General features: G+C 45.9%; 1 protein-coding gene across 5 annotated transcripts in view; it reads right to left on the reverse strand.

Moving 5' to 3' along the window:
• Hlcs (holocarboxylase synthetase) overlaps positions 1-9,283 on the reverse strand; it is a 179,716-nt gene extending 170,433 nt beyond the window's left edge. For 3 of the 5 annotated variants that reach the window (XM_047563333.1, XM_047563332.1, XM_047563329.1), the window contains exon 1: positions 9,025-9,283. The gene's annotated coding sequence lies outside the window, so the exon portion shown is untranslated. Of the gene's footprint in view, positions 1-7,416; positions 8,664-9,024 lie in introns of all 5 variants that reach the window. The other 2 variants (XM_047563328.1, XM_047563331.1) reach the window with 1 other exon arrangement.
• Between the last annotated feature and the right edge of the window lie 3,788 nt (positions 9,284-13,071).

Here is a 13,071-nt window from a genome sequence, read left to right on the forward strand (position 1 = left end):
AATAAATAAATACACAAACAATTCTCTTTTCTAGGTCTGTTCACTGAAATGGCCTCAGAGTAACATTATCCCAAAGTGCACCCTGGTGCTCAGATCCTGGGATGTCTGCAGTTTTCCCCATTAAAAGTAACTAGACTTCCTTGGAGAAGGGGATGATTTCGTGTTTAGAAATAAATAAGGCAGGATATGATGTGAAGGAAAGCAGCAATGGTTCAAATAGAAATAGGACCAAAGCATACAGGAAACAACCCCAAGGTGCTGCTCTAGCCCAGTTAGGCCAGTTCGGTATCAAACTGAAATAGGTCAGAGTTTTGAAGAGCCACGAGTCCATGATGGTCCTTGACAAAAGCTCAGATGTTCTGAAGGAACGCAGGATGAAAGCTGTCACTGTTGAGTCTCGCTACTTGGCTATGTGTGTAGTGCTGATTCTTTCACTGTATTAATGGACATGGGTAAACTGCAAGTACTTCTCTTCGAAGGGAGTCTTTGACCCACCGAGACATGAATACAAAAAGCCCCTGAAGCTGTGATCACAGAGTGGAGAGTTGCGGGAGATAACCAAAATTTAGTCAGATCTGGTTTTAAGGCTCCTTAAGAGTTGGATGGTCCTAAAAATATGACATGGTAGAAGATTTCATTAGGTCCAATGATCACAAACATTAAATCCATTCTGAGAACTCTTTGGCCTGTGTGGGAACTGCAGGCTTCTAGAAGCAAGCAGAAGGGAGTAGAGCGGTTCCCCACATCCCAGACTCCACCTGTCCCAGGTTCAGTTACCCACAGCCAACTGCAAACCAAAACTATTAAGTGGAAAATTCTAGATAAGCAAGTCTAACTTTAAGATTGTATGTTATTCTGGGTATCATGATGAAATCTCATGTATCCAGCTCCATCCCAAAAGGATGAACAAAATCATCCTTTTGTTCAGCGTATTCACACTATCTACTACCTGCCTGTTAGGCACTTTGTCACTTCAGTTACTAGATCAGCTGTTGAAGTGTCACAGTGCTTGTGATCAGGTAACCCTTATTTCTCCAAAGCACAGGAATAGTGATGCTAGCACTCTGATAACAATATTTTTATGATTGATGTTTCACTATTAATCTGCTGTGCCCAATTAATAAGTTAAATTTTATCACAGATATGTATGTATAGGAAAAAAACATCTGCAATCAGGCATCACAAGGGGTCTTAGAATGAATTCCCTGTAGAAAAGGAAGACCACTATGTTATAATTGAATCCAGAGAAGGGACTAAGTGATCACTCAAGATTACAGACAAGCAGTAGGTTTCACTGTCCCATTAAAGACTCAGGGAAAAATTGCAAAATCTCTGATGGTAAATGATCTAGTTATCAGGGAACAGAGCATTTTCTTAAAGAGCCTTCACCTTCTAATCCAACAAGACTTTTTTCTTTTCTTTTTTTTTTTTCCAGTGCTGGGGATTAAACCCAGGGCCTTGTGCTTGCAAGGCAAGCACTCTACCAACTGAGCTATATCCCCAATCCCCAACAAGACTTTTTAAAAAACTTGAAATAAAACCATAAACTTACACTTCTGGATTAATAAGGCATCTATGCATGTTTGGTATCATATACACTTGAAATGTGTTAGAAAATGTCACTCTTGTAGAAATAGCCTTATAACATAATTTGAAATGGGCACTTTTAAATTGAAGTCATACTAAGTTTATAAACAGTACTGAGACATCTAAGAGAATGGCAGGTTTGCGATGCTGATAAATCAAATCTGCTAGATTTCTAAGGATTGTATAATCAGGCAGCTGAAATACCTAAAAAGGAAATTTAAGGACTCATGTCTGAAACCAGGACCTCACTATGCACATCTCCCTCAAGGATCTCTTCCAATGGAAGTGGAACAGTTGTAATCCTATCCATGAATATTCCAACGTGAGTGTCCATGGTGTGCCCACCAAGGAGGGGAAAGAAATCTGTCCCTCCATTTAAGACAGCGCTAGGTGCAGAAAGAATTCTCCACAAATTAAAGAGCCTAAATATTTTCCTAGCAAACACTGTGACCCCTTTCAAATAGCCTTTTGAAGTCTCATGACTGGAGGGCCACCTTTCCCTCCCCTGCTGGGCATTCAGGGGACTTTTGTTCCCTATTTACCCGCCACACAGGACCCTGCTTCCCTGCTGGTGACCAGGCTCCTGGGGGAGAGGGCGGGCATTCCTGGGCTGCAGTCAGGGACCAGGAACACGTGAGGTGGACGTCTTCAAGACCTACTTCCCTCCTACAGTGCAGTTCTCGCTTTTAAGTAAGTCAGATGTGTGGTTTATTTTCATGATAATCCAAAATACCAGACATATTAAGTACAAATAGGGCATGGTGACTCCCAAGTAAGGAGCAGCACAAGTTCAAGGCCAGCCTGGGGGAGACCCTGTCTCAAAAATAGAGTAAAAAAAGAGTGCCCCTGGGCTCAATCCCCAATAACAAAATAAGTACAAAGCAAACCCCAGACAGAGAGAGGAACTGAAGGCAATCAAGGAAGGGTCAGTCTCAAAAGCAACCTGAGGAAGAAAACACCATCTCTAAAGTCAGAGATCTCAGAAGACCCTAGAACGTTTCAAAGTACCGAGGGAAAATAACAGCCTGGCCAAAGTATTTTCAAGTGGGGAACCCCAAAAAAAGATGTTTTTAGAAATACATCTTAAAAGATAGTTTAGTAAGATGCACTTTAGAAGGAAGAAAAATTAGGGGAAAAAGAAAGGAGAGAAAGATGGGGAAAGCATGGCATGTGGGAATGAAGAGAGTCCAGAACCTGGTTTTGCTTTGCTTTTTTATTTTCTTGTTTTGTGCAGTGCTGGGATTGAACGCAGGCCTCGTGCACGTCAGGCAGACACTAACACTGAGCTGCATGTCCAACCTGCTTTGCTCCTTAACAATTAACAAGTTGAGTTGATGCCCCTTATTTTTTTTTTTTAAGTTATGATTTAAAGAAATCTCTATATGGGAAGCAAAACTAAAGTTTTCAGAAGATAGACTCTCTTTCTGACCTCAAAATAGAGGAGTGTTAATCAAGATGCCAAGAACAATAGTTATAAAGGAAAAGGATGATACATTAAAATTAAGAACTTCCACTTACTGAAAGACATTTAAAAAAAAAAAAAGGCAAGCTTTGGAATGAAATAGGTATTTGTAATACAAGTAACCAAGAAAGATGCATGTCTAGAATATATGAGGAATTCCAATGGAAAGAAAACCAAAGGAGGGGAGGAGCCTAGGATGAATAAGCACTTCAAACACAGTGTACTCACATGGCTCCGTCTCCCAAGTACCTACGAATGAAAACCTGAGGAGAGCTGGTATAACCCATCAGGCTGGCAGAGCTCCCTCTTTATATCCCTGTCATTCTGGCTCCCGCCCCCAGTGCTTAAAGACCTAGCCATTCTCCATGTATTCCCTCCCCTCTTTCGGAGCCTCTGGCTTTCCTGCCCGTGGTGTTTCCACCAGTCGGCAGAAACCACTAGATAGTCAAACAAAAGGGATTTAGCATGCAGAACTGGCTGCAGATGATGACGCTGCTGAAACACCAGCCGCAGGACCGTGGGGCGGGCCAGGGAAGGGCAGATGGCCTCTGCTACCCCTAGGCTAGGGCGCACCAGAGCTGTGGCTCAGCCAGGGTCACCTGGTGGAAGCCAGGGTGTCCTGGGGAAGGTGGAGCCACAGGAAGAAGTGCTACAGGAGGCACCAGCAGAGGGAGGAAGAGGGAGAGTACTCCACTCCTCTGCCTCACCAGGGCAGCTGGACCTCCCTGGAGCCTATGGCAGAGGAACTTGCCTGGCGAATCCGAGGAGAGAGGGAAGTGGCAGGAGGCATGGGTGGGCCTAGGAACAGACAGGCCAGTGGCCAGCCCCTGTCCTTTCTGAAACATTCCCCTTGGGTTCTGTCACAATTAAATTCCTGTTTCCATTACTGTGTTTATGGGCTGAATTGTCTCCCCCAAACTTCACATGTTTAAGCCCCAGCCCCCACTGCCTGTCCATGGGACTATATTTGGACATGGTATGCTTAAAGAAGTGATCAGGGTTAACAGAGGTCATAAGGGTGGCCCTAGACCAGTGTGACAGGTGTCCTTATAAGAAGAGGTGAAGGCACAACTAAGAGAACACAGGGAGAAAAACTGTCTACAAGCCGAGGAGACAGGCCTCAGGGGAAGCCAACCCTGCTGACACCTTCACTTTGGACTTCCAGCTTCCGACACTGTGAGAAGATGAATTTCTGCCGTCGCCACACAGCACATAGTATTTGTCAGTGCAGCCCTAGCCGACGTCACACCCCAAGTCTCAGTCTCTCCTGCCTCTGACTTCTTTGAACCAGGGCATGAGTGAGTCTGCCCCAGGAGAAAGTCAGCTTTCTATCACTGTGACAAAGGAGGAAAGGCTTATTGTGGCTCGTGGTTTCAGAGGCTTCAGTCCATGGTCAGCTGGCTTCATTGTCTCTGGGCCTGTGGTGAGACCAAACATCATGCTGGAAGAGTGTGGTGAAGCAAAGCTGCTCCTCTCATGGTGGCCAAGGAGCAGAGAGAGAGGAACAAGCCATGACCTTCATGACACACCCCCAGGGACCAGTATTCTTCAAATCGACCCCACCTCCTACAGTTCCACCACCTCCCAGTAGCCCATGAAACCATGACTCCATCATTGGATCCACCATTGATGAGGCTAGAGCCCTCAGGATCCAATCATCTTCAATGACCCACCTCACTAGGGACCAAGCTTTCAATACATGGGATTTTGGGGAACACAGATCCAACCTCTGGCCCTACCCACGTTCTCTTCCTCAGGGATCCTGGCGCCCGCTGGGCTTCAGCTGCACCCCTCTAGCCGTGAAGCGCAGCCTGCAGTGCACCTCTGGCCCCTCCCAGCTCCTCTGCCACGTTCACACCACACGCGCCTCCACATGGATGCCCTGTTGGTATCTCAAACCGAGGCAGCATGGATACACCAAGACCCGTTTTCTCCCACAAATTCTCTCTTTATTCTGATTTCTCATCTCTGTTCATAACCAAGGAACCATCACAGGGACCCAGAATTTAGTCATCTGGAGCCCTGACCTTCCCTTGCCCCCACATCTTTGTTTCTACATCAGCTGACAGGACCCCTCTCCCGTGCACGCTCCCACTGGAACCAGCACGATGGCCCCCTGGCTGACCCCCACTGCTGTGCTTCTTCCTGCACACCCCACATCTGACTATGTAAAGTCAATCCCATCGATCCCTTTCTGAAACTACTACAGTGCCTGTCCCTCCCACCAGGACCTTCAGGGGCTCTTGCCTGGCATTCAGGACATTCCATTGTACCCATAAAGCCTGGCCACCCCTTCATCCACTCACTCCTGTTCCATCCACCAGGCCTGGTGCCACTCACTGTGGACATTCTGTCCTCTCTGTAACCCTGTGCTATGAATCGGATGTGGTCCTAATGTGATGGCAGTAAGAGGTGGTGGCACCTTTAAGAGGTGGGGCTTAGGGGAAGGTGGTTAGGTCATTGTCTGTGCTGCCTTCAAAGGGCATTAGTGCAGTTTCGCAAGACCCAGGCCAGTTCGCACATGTGCTTGCCCCTCTGCACAGAGCTGTTCTCCTTCCTGCTGCTCCTGCTTTTCCCTCCTGCCACGTGATGCAGCCACAGGTGCCCTCGTCAGAAGCCAAACAAGGTTGCCCAATCTTGGACTTTCAGCCTCCGAAACTGTGAGCTTAATAAACCTCTTTTCTTTATCCTAATTATTCGGCCTCCAGTTATTTTGTTACAAGAGCATAAAACAAACTTATAGGCCCTGCAAGGTGGCTATTATTGTCCCCATCCTGCAAACGAGGAAATCGAATTTTAGAGCAATTGAGTGAACTACTCTAGGTCCCACAACTTGGTAGGGAAACTGAGGTTTGAATTTGGGTCTTTCTGGTTCCAAAGTCCTTAACTGAATAAACAAAACAACTGACAGCTGAGAATGAGTGTACATTACAATAGTCAACAGAACTGGGACCCAAGATCCAAGAGTGGCAGAAGGTTCAGGTGCACCACTTCCAGCCCTGAGGACAGTCTTTTGTATCCAGATCAGACGGTTGCCTGTGACTGTGCCTAACGTGGACACAATCAAAAAGCTGCAGGTGGGATGTATAAGATTGCCAGGGAAAATTACTCTTCAGAAATGCAAAAGCACCCTGCAAGTCAGAAAAGATGTGGGATGCACTTTCTGTGCATTAGCTGAACATCAGTAATTCATTACTGTTTTCAGGAACTTCAAGTAGAGCAGGATTCAAAGATGAAAAGTAAAGGCTCTAAATGCTATGTGTTGTCTGGGATTGAATCCTGGACCAGAAAAAAAAGAATATTAGCAGGGAAACTGGTGAGATCTGAAGTCTGCACCAATGTTCATGTGTTATTTTTAATAAATCTGTGGTTGCATAAGATTTTAACACTGGAGGAATCTGAGTGAAGGGTCTAAAGAACTCTCTGTACTATTTTGGCAACTCTATTTTAAGCCTAAAGTTATTTCAGAATAAAAAGTTATAAAACATAAGAGAATGACCTCCTACTTCATTTCATTAGCACTTCTTTTTTTTCCCTTTGTTCCTAAATAGCCATGTGGTCCTGAGCCAACTGTTTCATCTCTCTAGGTCCTAGTCTCTCAACTATGAAGGAAAAAAGAAAAGAAAAAAAGGAAGGCCACAAAGTAGATGCTCAGTAAAGGTTTTTGGAACAAACTGGTCATACCTCCATTGGTTCAATGAGGTAGAACTGCTCTCTCTTTTACTAAGTTGGATACTAGAGAGCAAAGTACTCAAAACATCCATTAGAAGCAACTTATCTTCATTCAGCAGATAATGATGAGGGGTCCTCTATACCGCAGACAAGTAAAACTCAGCTCCTGGCAGGAGAGGGGTGTCACTATCTGCCAGCCACCAGACAGGAGCTCCAGGTGGGTGATTAGTAGCCTATGCCCTCAGTGGGTCCACCGTGCTACCTCCAGCCCTCTCCCCAGTCCTCAGCAGCTTCCAAAGTCTAAACCACCTCACGAAATGGGAACTTAAACTGCAGATCATGAGCCCCACTCCCAGTACAGCCTTGTCTTCCTAAGGATCTGGTCCAATTTCTTGAACAATTTTCATTTTTAAAGGGGTTGGGAGGGGCAAATTTGGAAGTGAAATAAATGAATGTGGAAATTAACTAAAACATTCACAAGCAATATGAAAAAAGCATTAGCCTGTGCACCCTTCCGGGCAGCCCAAGATGCAGCGTGTGTGAGCTGCAATCTGCACAGTGAAACAACACAGGGTATGGTTAGGCAGCCTGGCTTTAGAGGCTGCCTCTGACCCAACGACATGTACATGAACACACTGGGTGGCCCTGAGACTGTAGGCATGTGCCCCTCTAATGCAGGAATTAACAGCACTCACCTGGAGCTGGCAGTGAGGCTAAAGAGAAGAGGTTCACGAGGCTGAGTAATGACTACGGTGATCAGGAACAATCCACTCGGACATTCACCCGGCCTTCCTGGAGCAGGAGGGCAGGTTGCCTTCAGTTTGTCCTCGTAAATGTCCTTCATAAACATATTAGTACTGTACCTCTTTTGAACAGAGCAGGAAACTCAGGTCTGATAGTCTACACAAAGCAGGTAGAGGTCTCATTCCCAGGAAGTTGCGTACCTGTCTCAGGCATGGCAAAGCCCAGCTGCCTAAAAATTGTCCTCGGCAGGTCAGTCAGTGCCAGAAGTCCCTGCAACCTGAACTCCTGCAGGTTGCAACATTTTGTCTCCGGGTGAGTGAGATGTGAACTAAAGTTGGCTTCAAGTCCTGACATGCTGCTTCCATGACCACTGGAACTTAAGAGTAGGGCCTCAGAGTGCAGGAGAGAAGACAGAAGCATTCTGATACAAACTGCAGCTTGATCATCACTGAGTGGGGTCCTGGTGGAGCATATCTGACCCCAAAGATTTGCTGGGGAGGAATTAGTGGGTAATGTAGGGACTGAAGGGTCAAAGCCTAAAGTAAAGCCCTCAAGGCCCCTGGAAGTGTGTGTGTCACCAGGCAAAGCACAGATGAAGATTAGCAGATGCTGTGGGCCACCCAGGGCAGAGGCACCCTCACCGGTGGCTGAGAAAGTGATGGAAAGGAATGGATGACTCACATAATGACCATTTTCTCTTGTCCCTCAGCAAGCCTGAACATTTTCTTTGCGACTTCTGTACTTAAGGAGAGCCAATCACTGCTTAAAAGGGGAGAAACAGTACTTATTATAAACCCCTCATACTGGAACTGTCATGGAGCTGGAGAGAGAAGTCCGATGGAAACACTCCGGTGGGACAACAGGAGCACTGTGTAATCCCTCCACGTTCCCCGGCCATCAGAACAAGCTTCAGTTACGAGAACATAAATTCACTGAATTTGTTTCTCCACAAGCACCCAGTATGTCTCCAGCCATGATTCAGGGAATCTGCTTGTCCCTCCCTTGATGCCTCTTGCTTTCCACGTCAACTTGTGATGTTTAAGAGTTTATGCAAACTCCACTTTTTAGCTCAAACGCATTGGAAGTGGCTTATAATATAACAGTAGGAAAAAGCAACTCCGTCCCCACAGGGCTGTTTATAAAATGGCAGGTGGCAGCGGAGGAGGTGTGTGAGTCGGGACAGACCGTGGGAAAGGCCCTAAAACGAAAAGCCGAGCGTTCAAGAAGACAGCACAGGATGATGCAGCCGATTTGGAACTTGCCTTGGCAGCCCTGTCCTGCACGCTCCCGCCGGGGACCAGGCACCAGCCGGTTTCCAGCCCCCAAACAAGCATCTCGAACAGAAACGAGCAAAGTCAGAAGAGCCCTGCCGTCCAGAAGCTACCCGGGTCTATAAATAACTGTCCCTCGGGCGATACACAGCAAGATCAAAGGCAGGAAACCCGAGCCGGGCGACCCGGCGGGCCCCGGGGGAGCCCACTACCCCGCGCGTCCCCGTGGCGCCCGGGCCCCGGTGCCTGGCCCCACGCGGCCCTGGGCATGGCGGGCGCCGCACCTACCTGCAGGGCCCAGCCCGGGCTGACGCTGTCCCTCGCGGGGCGGGCGGCCTACTCCGACCCGCAGGCAGCGGTGCGCGGCCGCCGCCGGAACGCAGGCGAAGGGGCGCGAGCGCAAGGGCAGCGCAGGAGGCGCGCGCCGCGCCGGCCGAGGGCAAGCCCGCGTCGCCACGCCGCCCGCCTCGGCGCTCCGCCGCCACCCACCTGTCCCTCGGGCTGGCCTGGACAGTCAGTCTCCTCCCCCGCAGGCCTGGCCCCGGCGGCCGGCCGCTTCCGCGCCCCCTGCCCCGCTCCCTGCGTCGTAATTCGGTGCTCGCACGAGTGGCTCCGCGGCCCCCGGGCGCTGGCACCCTTCCCGGCAGGTTCCCGGGCACACAGTGCACTGGGCAGAGGCTCTGCTGAATGAATGAGCCAGCGAGCCGGCGCAGAGGCCGCCAGACGGCTCCCCCGGAGCGCGCTGGGGAAGCCGGTGGGCCGATTCCTGGCGGCGGCCTCCTTCCCGTGTACTCGGCCCTCCTTACCCTGACCATGGCCCGACGGTCGCATCTCCCGCTGACCCTAAGGATGGGCCCCTGTCTCCCACACCAGAACTCTGGTCCTGCACTTGAAGCACAGAGATTGCACTTGAGGACCTGAGTGCCCCGTTCTGTTCCAAGGACTGGGAATGCTTCATTCTGTAGTGGGACACAGACTGACGCCTGATGTGACTTAGAAAACGCCCCCAAAAGAAGGAGAAATAAGTGGAGAAAGGGATCATGTCGGACCCCCAGGAAAGCATTTATGGATGGTCTACTCAAGACCCCATGTCCTCACGAAAACCTCCATGAGATGGCCTGTCTCCACTGGGGTTCCTGGTCAGTAGCAAAGCTGGAACTCGGGTGACCGGAATCGGTGACTTCGAGGATTACAAACATCCCATGTTTGAGTCCCCATCCAGGTTCCTTCCACTCTTAAGGTGCTACGCCAAGTCCAGGCCTCATGCTGCCCTCACATGAAGAGAACAGAGCTCTACAAAACCTGTTGGCCACCTCTCTGGTCACTGTTTAGGACTTATCCCTATGTTCCTACAAATGAGATGACTGAGAGAGTATGAAACTTGCTAAGACCAATCAACCACATGGTCAAACTTCTTACCTCAAATGCAGTAGATAATTCCATCTTCTAATAAAAGACCGAGGGTTTATTTTAGCACACCCTTGTCAATACTAAGTACTTTAAATACAATTTTTTAAAAAAATCTTCGCTATTTGGTTAATGAAAGATGGAACACACCCACTTTCTCTCTCTCCCCCTCCTACCCTCCCCTCCCTCCCCCAAGTTGGAACTCAGGGCTTTGTGCATATTAGGCAAGCTTTCAACTGGTGAACTATACCCCCAGTCCCTGGAATCTCTCTTTAAAAGATCAGGGTTTCTTCCTTTTGAATTGCTAGAAAAACTGTTTTTTTTTTTTTTTTTTTTCAATTGTTTTTTTGGTTATGTGAATTTTTTCTATGAATTAACATCAATTTTTTGGTATTAGTATTTCTCGTATTGATTAGCATAGGTTCTTTCTTTTTTTAATATTTTTTTTAGTTGTAGATGGACACAACATAAGACCTTTATTTTATTTATTTATTTTTATGCAGTGCTAAAGATTGAACCCAGTGCCTCGCATGTACTAGGCAAGCGCTCTGCCATTGAGCCACAACCCCAATATTAAGGATATCCTCCGGCTGGGGTTGTGGCTCAGTGATAGAGTGCTTGCCTAGCATGTGTGAAGCACTGGGTTCAATTCTCAATACCACATATAAATCAATCAATAAATAAAATAAAGGTCCATCAACTAAAAAACAAAAAGAATATCCTTAGATTGCCATTTATGTGGCATGCTTTTATCCTGGTTTATCATTTGCTTTTTGATTGTGTTCACAATAATTAGACATACCATTTAAAATTTTAATTAAGTCAAACCTCTCAATTTTTTCTTTCAGGACTTTTTCCATTGATATTATGTTTAAAAAGTCCTCTACCATGGTATCAAACTAAAAAGCTTCTTCACAGCAAAGGAAACAATCAAGAGTGTGAACAGACAGCCTACAGAATGGGAGAAAATCTTTGCCACCAGAGAATTAATTTCCAGGATTTACAAAGAACTCAAAAAACATTAACACCCACCCCCCAAAATAATTACCCAATCAATATATGGGCAAAGGAACTGAAAAGGCTCTTTACAGAAAAAGTAATATGATTGGTCAACAAATATATGGAAAAATAGTCAACATCTCTAGCAATTAGAGAATCGCAAATTAAAAATCACTCCAATCAAAATGGAAATTATCAAGAATACAAGTTAACGATAAAGGTCAGCAAGGATGTGGGGAAAAGGTTCACTCATACATTGCTGGTGGGACTGCACATTGATGCCACCACTCTGGAAAGCAGTATGCAGATTCCTCAGAAAACTTGGAATGGAACCACCCTTTGACCCAGTTATCCCACTCCTCTGTATATACCCAAAAGACTAAAAATCATCATACTATAGCCACATCAATGTTTATAGCAGCTGAATTCACAATAGTTAAGCAATGGAATCAACCTAGGTGCCCTTCGATGGACAAGGGAAATGTGGTATATGTACACAATGGAATATTAATCAGTCATAAAAAGAATGATTTTATGACTTTTGTAAGTAATGGATGGAGCTGGAGACTATCATGCTAAGTGAAACAATCAGTCCCAAAACCCAAAGGCCAATGTTCTTTCTGATACGAAGTTGCTAACACACAATAAGGGGGAGAGGGAAGAATAGAAGTTAGACAAAGAGGAATGAAAGGAAGGTGGAAAGACAGTAGAATGAACACTTTCCTGTGTTCATATATGAATACACGTGTCATAGTGAAACTCCATATCATGTGCAACCACAAGACAGGGATTCTAATTAGAATAAGATGTACTTCATGTATGTATCATATGTCAGAATACACTCTACTGTCCTGTATCTAAAAAGAACAAATTTTTAAAAAGTCCTCTCCCATTCCTAAACTATAAACATTCACTGGTATCTATTTAAATGGTTACATTTCAGACTAGAGAGAACCATCTCTTTTTTTTTTCTTTTTATTAAGCAGGTTTTATTTAAAAGTAGTAATACAGACTTCTCCCAGGAGGGAGAAGGGGGCCATGGCTGATGTTCTAGAATCCCCTAGATAACCATCTTGAAGGCCTCTTCTAGTCCTATGATTTTGTGATTTTCTGATTGTCTCTACGTTGTTATTTACAAATGCAATATATACAAATTGTGGATGCCTTGGAGAAATGAGGTTACCAATGGTTTTTTAATGTAATATATTATTCAATACATCCTATAGAACTTTGGTAACCTAGATGATAGGGTACAAAGTCTAATAAAAAAACGAACACTGTGTACCCACCCCTAGCTTAAGAAGAACATTGTCAGTGCCTCTCTACTTCTTTATCCCAGTCCCCTGATTGGGATTTTACATTTATCACTCTCTCACTTTAAAAAATAACTTTTTTTTTTTTTTTTTTTTTTTTTTTTGGTGGTGCTGGGGATTGAACCCAGGGCCTTGTGCTTGCAAAGCAAGCACTCTACCAACTGAGCTATATCTCCAGCCCCTAAAAAATAACTCTTACATGCAAATGAATATCTAGTACACTATCTTTGGTTGCCTTATAATTGGATAATATAAACAATTAGTAGACTTCAGAGCCTTGCATTTTTTCCCCTTGACGTTTCTACGATGTGCACATGCAGCTGTGCACAGCTGCACTTGGTTCATTTTCATTGCTATATCATATTTCATGACTATTTCATATTTGTTATTTCCAGTTTGCTTTGGCAAACAGTGCTGCTCTGGACATCCATTTAGTCGCCCCTTGGGGCCACAGCGAGCATTCTCTGGTTATGGACCGAGGAGAGAACAGCCTGCCTAACGCTGGCCAGGCTAATGTTTATATTAAAAGAAATGCTAAACTCTTTTTCCAAAGTAGCTACACCAATTTACACTCCCATAACTAGTGATTTGTATTTCTTTTCAACTCGGTATTTTT

This window comes from Sciurus carolinensis, chromosome 9 (assembly GCF_902686445.1).
Source record: "Sciurus carolinensis chromosome 9, mSciCar1.2, whole genome shotgun sequence".
Classification (NCBI taxonomy): domain Eukaryota; kingdom Metazoa; phylum Chordata; class Mammalia; order Rodentia; family Sciuridae; genus Sciurus; species Sciurus carolinensis.